This window comes from Dendrobates tinctorius, unplaced genomic scaffold (assembly GCF_039654945.1).
Source record: "Dendrobates tinctorius isolate UK_male_01 unplaced genomic scaffold, ASM3965494v1 ptg000001l, whole genome shotgun sequence".
In the NCBI taxonomy this organism is placed as follows: domain Eukaryota; kingdom Metazoa; phylum Chordata; class Amphibia; order Anura; family Dendrobatidae; genus Dendrobates; species Dendrobates tinctorius.
The window spans coordinates 14746596-14756749 of NW_027361669.1; positions in this window are offsets into that span (position 1 = coordinate 14746596).

Here is a 10154-nt window from a genome sequence, read left to right on the forward strand (position 1 = left end):
CATCTAAAGAGAAGTCAGACGGTTTGTAAAAGGTTATGTCATCAGCAATGAGTCAATTTGTCTTTGTATTAATCGTTACAAGACAGATCAGTTCGGTCGTGGCACTTGGATTCTGCTTAAAAGGGTTGAAGGTGTTGTATCCACCATTCACATGGTTCTTGATTATTTGTCTTTTTGTTCAACGGGTATACATTTTTTAAGTCATTCCGACGGTAGCTCTTTAACCCGATTTCAGTTTCAGTCCATCTTAAAGCGCTGTTTAGCTTTCGTAGGCGTGTGCCCTAGCGAATTTGATACTCATTCATTTAGAATCGGTGTGGCTACGAAGGAGTCTAGGGCAGGACTATCTAATGAAGAAGTTTGAAAGAATTGGTAGTTGGAAATCTGAATACCTTGCGAGTTATATCTGTAATGAACTTTTAAACTAACATATTTTTCTTTTAGGTTCTTGGAAGCCAATGGTATGTTTTTTGAGTTATTCCTATGTTACTTGGGCAGTGCAGAGGGCCAAATGCAGACCTGGTGGCAAGACTTTGGGATTTTGGAAAATCGAAGTGATGTCGAGAGGAGTCCCGTTTTTAACCTGGTCCCAGGTTTTATCAGAGGCTTTGGAGATCAGCAAGATACCTGGTTCTCCAATTGTTCTAATTTTACATGCTGGGGGCAATTACCTCTGCTTTCTAAAAATGGCCAAACTCATGACTTGCAGATATAGAGCATATTATTGATTTTTTCCCCCAGAAATAATCTTGATATGATTGGAAATCATTCTGCGGATCACCTAGCAAGGAGTCAGGGACCCTTTAGCTGTAGAGCGGACCCGTAGAACTGTTAATTGTTGGGTTTTGCATTTTTTCAGGTCCAGGGCGGGTGTGGTAATTCATCACAGGCAGCTTGAATGGGATAATCATCGCCTGATGGCCCAAGATGGTGTTCACTTAAATAATACAGGTTTGGATATATATCTTTACGGCCTTCAGGATGGAATCGAGGCTTGGTGTAGGTTTACATGAGCCCCTCCGTGGCGGTAAAATATCTGGTTGGAGATTTAAAGGAACTGATGATGGACTTGTCATCTGAGAGTCTGCTGGTGCACACCATTTCGGTTCTCTGCTGGTTTAAAAAATAGTTGGTAAAATAATCTTTAAATAAAGCTGTGGCCAATTCCGTCCATCAAAGTTAAATATGTTTCAGTATATTTTTACAATAAGGGGAGTCAAGTTTATTGGGTTCATGTTTATTCATGTCAACAGAATAAAGCAGATTGTCAAATTTTCAAGAAAATTTGGAAAACCTAATTTTAAAGGAACCAATTCAGTTTGCAGTGGTTTGCCTACACCCCTCAAAGTATTTAAGACATCACCTAGTAAGTCTGATAGCCCTTTAGGTGTTTCACAGAAAATTAAGCAAAACATGGCTCTGAGCTCAGAGACTGGCTACTAGAGTTGAGCGAAACGGGTCGGTCAAATTCAGAAGTCGACGACTTTGGCTAAAGTCGAGTTTCGCCGATCGAAACCCGACCATAGCGTGAGGTCGGCCATGAGGTCGCCGATTTGAGCGCCAAAGTCGCATTTCCCACAATGCTTCCAGAGCCTTTTCTCAGCCAATCATCAAGGACACACACTGTGGGCAACGCGATTACATAGGCAGCGGCCCCCACCATCTTAGAGAAGGGCATTCAAGTGATTGGCTGGCTTTTTGTGGCGTCACAGTGGCTATAAAAGGCCGTGACCGCCGACCGCCATCTTACTTCTGCCGATCTTAGCATAGGGAGAGGTTGATGCTGCTCGTTCTCAATAGGGAGAGTGTTTAGGCAGGGGAAAAAAAAACTGTTTCTGCTGATAGCGATTTTCACTGTACAACACAACAATATAGTGTGCAGTGACAGGGGAGGATATATTTGTGTGCAGCAGCTCTGTTGGTTATTAGGCTGCCTTATAAGGCTCCCTGATAGCTGCATTGCTGTTTGCACACTACTGTGCAGAGCACTTTTTTAAAAGCAAAAATACTTTTATTCCTTTTCTCTGCAAAGTTACCAAGCGTTCATTTTTTTCACACTTTTGTGTGCAGCAGCGCTGGTGGTTATTGGGCTGCCTTACTAGGCTACCTGATAGCTTCACTGCTGTGTGCACACGGCTGTGCAGACTGCTTTTTTCAAAGTAAAAATACTTTTATTCCTTTTTTTTCTGCACAGTAGTTACTGAGCGTAAATTTTTGCACACAACGTATAGAGGTGTAAGCTCCTCACACACTACCATGCACCGGCTGGTATCATGGACAAATACATGCTATATGTGTGTGACTCCGTAAAAAAATACACGGAGATTAACATTTTTTCATACATACACCGTATAGAGGTGTACGATTCTCAAACAGTATCGGATATCTGCTGTACTTATTACGGTCACATTTACACAGAGTCAGCATGTGTGTGTGACACTCCGTAAATACATATACGGACATTTCCATTTCTCCATACACTGTATTGAACTGTCCGATTCTCAAACAGTATTGTATATCTGCTGTTCTTATTATGGTCACATCTACACAGAGTCAGCGTGTGTGTGTGTGAGACTCTGTCGTAGCTGTTTTCATTCTGACCAAAGTCAGTTCTGCCAGATCACCAGTGAGTCTGAATTGTGAGGTTTTTCACCCTTCTGATGACAAGCGCTTGGAGACAAAAGGACTCGACACACAAGCCGTGGTCAAATCAGTTTATCTGACGTAATGAAATACAAGGAATGTTTTTATTCCATTTACAGTAATATGTGACTCTATGGCGCTCATTTGGCCCCCACCATCACCTCAGGGTCGTACCTTGTTTACAATGTGCCCAGAACACGTTGTTGAGAACACATATGATAACAAGTGTAGTTTCCTTGAAGACAGAGACTAGTAGTCTACATAAGAATAACACATAGCAATAAAAAGGCAATTGAAGTCTTAAAGGCAATTAAAGGGATATAAAGGCAAACCATTAACTCTTCTATATCAATTTCCCCCTTTTGTAAATGGTATAACCTTTGCCACAGGGTCAGCTGATGTCCACAAAGGAGCTACTGTCTCATGAGTCTAGTACCCATAAGGGGGCTTCCTACCTGCTTCGCCCATCCACCCTCAGTGTGGACACTCACTTTCCCCATCAGCAATGGCCACCTGGGGTCTATGATACACTACAGAAGGTTCAGCCTTAGGCTATGTGCACACGCTGCGGTTTTTGCTGCGGTTCCGCAGCGGTATTTGTCCTGCAGAACTGCAGCAGTTCCGCAGACAGTCTACATTTCAATGTAATCCAATGGGTTTGCAAACCCGCTGTACACACGCTGCGGAAAAAAACGTGCGGAAAAGCACCTTTTTTTTCCGCAGCATGTCAATTATTTTAGTGGTTCTGCAGCGGTTTTGCACCCACTGACTTGCATTGAGTCACTGTATTCCGCAGCAAAACCGCAGATGAAAAAAGATCTGCTGTTTTTGCTGCAGTTTTGGGTGTAAAAACCGCTGTAGAAGGAAGTGAGGGGGCTGAAGAGGAAGTGTGTGGGAGGAGGGAAGAAGACGTCGCCATGGCCACCTGGGGTCTATGGCCTACCGTCGCATGGACATTGATGTGGGGCGTCTGATAGATCTGGTATGTATGTGTGTGTGTGCATCTGTCTGTGTGTGTGTCTGTCTGTGCGTCAGTCTGTGTGCATCATGTGTGTCCATGCGACGGTAGACCCCCTATTGTGCTCAATCGCTGCTTGGGACTGCTGCTCCCAATAGGATGCCTATAGGATGGGAGAGTAGTTCCTGGGGCGACCGAGCACAAAGTGTTAAAACATGTAACAAAACACAAACATGACATACAACATAGAATACATGTATACATGACAGACATGGCATACAACATACAACATAGAATACATACTCACCACATGCAGCACATTTTGTTCCCCGAAGCCCTTGATCATCTAGGGACAAAATAAAATAAAAAAGCATCCAAAATACTCCCTGTCCGCAGAAATCCCAAAAACGAGTGTCCCGCGGCGATCTCAGCAGTCCTCGGGCGATACACAAGCAGGAGCGGTGCTCCTGCAGTGTATCGCCGAGTTTCCTGGTGTTCGGCCGCTCCGGGACCTCGCTTTACGGCTCTTCTGCTGCGTGTGAACTTTCCCACGTAGCAGTGCCGTAAAGGAGGTTACCGGAGTCCCTGAACTCAGGTAAACTCTGGCACATGCGCAGTAACACACTGCAGGAGCAGAGCTCCTGTCAGTGTTTCTGCAGCCATGGAGAATGGTCACATCACTTGATGTGACTGTTCTCCATGTCAGATCGACGTGGGACACTCGTTTAATGGACTGCGACGGAACGGTAGGTATAGAATTGGTTTGTTATTTTTTTTCTCTAGGTGATCGAGGGCATCGATTGGACTGAGCGTACAATAAAAAAATTAGTCAAAAACAATGTGTTTTATTTCAATAAAAATGTTTTTTTGTGTGTCTGTGTTTATTTTTAAAACATTTTTCTATGGGCTTAATAATGGATCGGCGTCTTTTGGCGCCTCTCCATTATTAACCGGGGTTAATGTCACCTGTCAATCAAAGGTGGCATTAACCCCTTTATTACCCCACATCCCGCTGCCGTGGAGCGGGAGTGGGAAGAGAGGGGCTAAGTGCCGGAATTGGCGAATCTTATTGATGCGCAATTTCTGGGGCGGCTGCATTCTGATATTTCTAGCCAGGTGGGGGGCAATATCCATGACCCCTTCCTAGGCTATGAATATCAGTCCGCAGCTGTCTGCGTAGTCTTTCTGGCCCAAAAATATGGGGGACCCCCATGTCAAATTTTTTTTGGGGGGGTCCCCCTTTTTTTAAGCGCCAGAAAGGCTACGCATACAGCTGCGGGCTGATATTCATAGCCTGGGAAAGGGGACATGGATATTAACCCCTTCCCAGGTTGGAAATATCAGCTCGCACTTGTCTGCTTAGCCTTTCTGGCCCAAAAATATGGGGGAACCTCACGTCAAATCTTTTTTTGGGGTCCCCCTTTTTTTAAGCACCAGAAAGGCTACGCATACAGCTGCGGGCTGATATTCATAGCCTGGGAAAGGGGACATGGATATTAACCCCTTCCCAGGTTGTCCAAATCATGCTGCAGCGGGCTGCGTAGGCTTATGGCACTAAAATATGGGTGGACACCCACGTCATTAATTAGTTTTTTGAGGCCCTTTGTTTTTACAGCCAGATAAGATACGCAGACAGCTGTGGCCTGATATGTACAACCTTGGAAGGGTTTAATATCCATGTCCCCTTTCCCATACCTTATCTGGCTCTAAAAAAAAAGGGGCGCAAAAAACAAAATAATGACGTGGGTGTCCCCCTATATTTTAGGGCTAGAAAGCCTATGCAGACAGCTGCAGCATGATTTGGACTACCTGGGAAATGGGGTTAATATCCATGTCCCCTTTCCCAGGCTAGGGATAGTAGGCCGCAGCATTCTGCATAGCCTTTCTGGCCCAAAAATATGGTGGGAACCCTCGTCAAACTAATTCTGCTTTGGCCTACACTTTAACTTTAGAAAGCTCAATGTGTGTGTATGTTTGTAAGTATGTGTGTATGTCCGGGTTTGCCATCTGCACCGTCACAGCTACTGCCACAAAATTTAGCGCAGTCACACGTCTGGAACGTGAGAGCGTTATAGGCTATGCTATAATCTCAAATGTAAACCCTTCTAGTTTCAATTCACCAATTCATCAATTCAATTTCACTACTTCCCTCCCGAACCATGATGTGTGGCCATTAGGGTTACCGTATATACTCGAATATAAGTCGAGATTTTCAGCCCAAAAAATTGGGCTGAAAGTCCCCCTCTCGTCTTATATTCGAGTCATATGCAAAGGGGGTCGGAGGGGGAGGGGGAGCGGGGGTGTCAGGTCATACTTACCCGTCCTGACGCTGTCTTGAGCCCCCAGCTTCTCCCCGTGCTCTCTCTTCCTGCCTTCAGCGGTCACGTGGTGCCGCTCATTAAAACTCATGAATATGCGCATATTCATGAGTTTTAATGAGTGGCACCACGTGACCACTGAAGGCAGGAAGAGAGAGCGCGGAGAAGCTGGGGGCTCAAGACACAGCGTCAGGACGGGTAAGTATACTCGATACTCACCTGTCCTGCGCCCATGGCTGCTTGCTGCTGTCTGTGTCTGTCATCGGTCAGTGACTTCAGACAGCAGAGGGCGCGGTGACGTGGTTAGTGCGCGCTGCGCCCCCTGCAGTCTGAACGTCACTGACTGATGACGTGGCGGATAGCGGGGAGCAGCCATGGACGCAGGACAGGTGAGAATCTGACACCCATCGACGGAGAGGTGAGTATGTCATTCTTTTATTTTTACATGCAGCAGCAGCATGGGGGCAGCATATGGGGGAATCATCTATGGAGCTTCTTATGGGGGCAGCATATGGGGGGCATAATCTAAGGAGCTTCCTATGGGGGCAGCATATGGGGGGCATAATCTAAGGAGCTTCTTATGGGGGCAGCATATGGGTGAATAATCTATGGAGCTTCTTCTGGGGACACCATATGGGGGAATAATCTATGGAGCATTTCCCACCCTAGACTTATACTCGAGTCAATAAGTTCTCCCAGTTTTTTGTGGCAAAATTAGGGGGGGTTGACTTATACTCGGATCGACTTATACTCGAGTATATACGGTACTTTTATGTTCCAAATGGCTGTATGGTTTATGGCTGTATTATGATTAGGGGTTTAAGATAAGAAGATTTTGAAATAGGTTTAGGAAAGAAATTGCGGGTTTCATATAGTAAGTAATAACATAATTCTATACATTGTAGGTCCGTGACTATCCCACAATATGGGACCAGGCCGAGGAGAGTTTCAAAGATCGTTACTTTAAAGAGATCTGCTGGAACAAGATCTTAGTGGAACTGTACCCACAATGGCATTCCTTCCCAAGTGTCAAGCAGGGGGAAATCGGTAATGATAATGATATTGTACACATTTGATTCCATTTGTTAAGAAAGGGATAGTGAATTAATTTATGTTTTCTTTTTGCAGAGAAAGATGTGAAGCAGAGGTGGCGGTCCGTTCGGGATAGATTTAATAAATACATCGCAACCTTGCATAAAAGTGTATCTTCATCACCAAGGAGGCACAGTTTCCCTTTCTATGAGGAGCTGCAGTTCCTTGTCACTAGCCGGACATTGAGGAGGTAACTATTTCGTTTTTTAGGCGTATAAACTGTTGGTCATAATCAGCTTTGAAAAATGTTTATTTGGGTTTCTTTCAACAGGACTGATGGGAACATTTGTCCGGCTTACGAAGAGTTCGAAGATGGGGCAGGTTCCTCTGGAGCTGTTGACATATCTTCTCCATCAGTAGCAACTGCTTCTGCTGGGGCAAATTCTTCATCAGCAGATGGCCCATCTGCAGCTGCTGGCCCATCTGTCTCCGCAGAAGCAGTTGCTACTGGAAGGACTGCCTATCCGGTGAGAGGTGAGCGAACCAATAAAAAACAAAAAACAAAAAAAAACAAATAGAATATAAAACTTTCAAAGCTGCAACCGAAACACTGGAGTTGCTGAAAAAAAGTACTTCAGAGGATGTGTTTGATTTTTTTTCATTAACAATAGCAAATAAGGCTCGCTTGCTGACGCCGGATAGGCAGTCCATTTTTATGAGCCTGGCCCAGATGAGTCTGACAGCTTTGCAGGACCCTGTCCCAATCGTACCGCACAATACCATCCTCATGGGTCTTTTCGGACTCTTCCTGCCCACCCAAGCACCCCAGCAGCCATCAAACTTTTGGCCCACCCAAGCACCCCAGCAGCTCTCAAACTTTGTGGCCACCCAAGCACCCCAGCAGCCCTCAAACTTTGGGCCGACCCAAGCACCCCAGCAGCCCTCAAACTTTGGGCCGACCCAAGCACCCCAGCAGCCCTCAAACTTTGTGGCCACCCAAGCACCCCAGCAGCCCTCAAACTTTGGGCCGACCCAAGCACCCCAGCAGCCCTCAAACTTTGGGCCGACCCAAGCACCCCAGCAGCCCTCAAACTTTGTGGCCACCCAAGCACCACAGCAGCCCTCAAACTTTGTGGCCACCCAAGCACCACAGCAGCCCTCAAACTTTGTGGCCACCCAAGCGCCACAGCAGCCCTCAAACTTTGTGGCCACCCAAGCACCACAGCAGCCCTCAAACTTTGGGCCAACCCAAGCACCCCAGCAGCCCTCAAACTTTGGGCCCACCCAAAGTAATGGACCACCGACACCAGCCCCATTACATTCCAATCTGTCACCATATGCGTACGGATACAGCCCAGACTATCAGTACTTGTAATATAATGTTTTTCAGACACCCTGTTGGTTCTAGTAAATGTTAACGTTTCTACCTCGTTACTTCCAAAAATAGACATATTTTGAATACTCGCTGAGCACTTTGGCAGGAGTGCTGATATAGTAGAAGGCTCCAATGAGAGAAAATACTAGGTTCTGACAATGTACAAGAGGTCTCACATCTCTCATAAATGCCCGGTATGGATGAAGATAAAATTCTATGGAATGATTGGACTCAAAAAATGTATTATATTCAAATATATAAAATATTTGTCCCCTAATTTATGTATCCATTATTAATACATTACTATGCTTTTCAGGCTATTTTATTAATAAATTTTTTGGATATGTTCTACTTTCTTGTCAGGGCTTTAACTTTGCTGTGTCCGCCTGTTGTGCCTCATTCGTGATCGCCTAAAGTGTTTCCCTCCTTTCAGAGACTCAGCCTGACCATCTAGCCAGTGCACCATACGTTCTCTGTGCTTCGCTGAACCCACGCTGTGTCCGCACTGTGCATTGTGTGCCCTCTTGTCACGCATAGGCCCTCGCCTGTACCCTGGCATGCCGCCTAACATGCGCAGGCCCTTGCCATAGCCAGAACACTGGCGTATCCCTTATCACGCTCCTTTACTTGGACCATGGTGTAACCCCTGCCTGTAAACTTGCCTTGTACCTTGGCGTGTATATTAACACGCACCCTGTGTTAAAATATGTTGTGCCTCCTTGCCTCAACCCTGGGTTGCCTTACGGATGCCCGGAGCCTGCTGTTCGCTTCCAGAGCTCCAGAGTCTGATGACTGCGGCCTGATGTCCGGAGCTGTTGGCCTCAATCTGATGTCCAGATACTGAAGACAGTTGCCAGATGTCAGTAAACAAATCCCGTATAGCCCTTGTTGAAACACTGGTGTGCCACCTGGCACGTACCATGCCTTGTACCTAGTCGTGCCCCTGCACTGTGTAAAGTTTAAAATTGGAACCAACCCAGTCCATTAAAAACGTAACACACCTGAAATTCAAATGTAAAAATTTTTATTAAAACATACAACAAAGTGAGATTCAATTTTGAAACCAAAGTCAACAAAATGAAGGGTACTTCTTTGGTGTTGCTCCATCTTCTTCCATCCTCCACTGCTGTTCAGGCCGCTCAACACCGGCACAGGAGTATTGCCAGTGCACGGCACCTTCAGGACTCATAAAATAGCCAGCAAAAGTTTCTCTCACACGCACACCCAAGTTGAATGGCCTTCCCGCATTGAGCACTGGATTAAATTGTGGCTGCTGGTACTCCACATCTATGTCAGTACTGTACTCATGAGTGTAGTTGTGGAGTACACAGCAGGCCTTAATCACAGTGTCAGTGGTGTCAAGATCCAACTGGATGGCAGTGTGAAAGATCCTCCACTGACTAGTCATGATCCCGAAGGTGCATTCCACATACTGTATCTTCGTGCACGACTCAGCCGATAATTAAAAATCCTCTGCTGGTCATCCAGTCCCCTTCGTGGGTATGGGCACAGCAGGGTTGTCGTTAAGGGAAACGCCTCATCCGATACTATCACAAAGGGCACTGGATGTGTGGAACCCAGCAAAGGTCTTGGGGCTGGGAGCGTTCCGCCATCTCGAAGAATTTGCTGACCAATCTGTGATGTTCGCACCCGAGAATCCCCAGTACTGCCATAGGCACCAACGTCAATGGCAACAAATTTGTAATGTGCATCAGCCACCGCCATCAGGACCACCGAAAAATACTTCTTATAATTAAAGAAGCGTGATCCTGATCGTGGTGGCTTCTGCACTCTTACATGTTTACCATCAACTGCACCTATGCAGTTT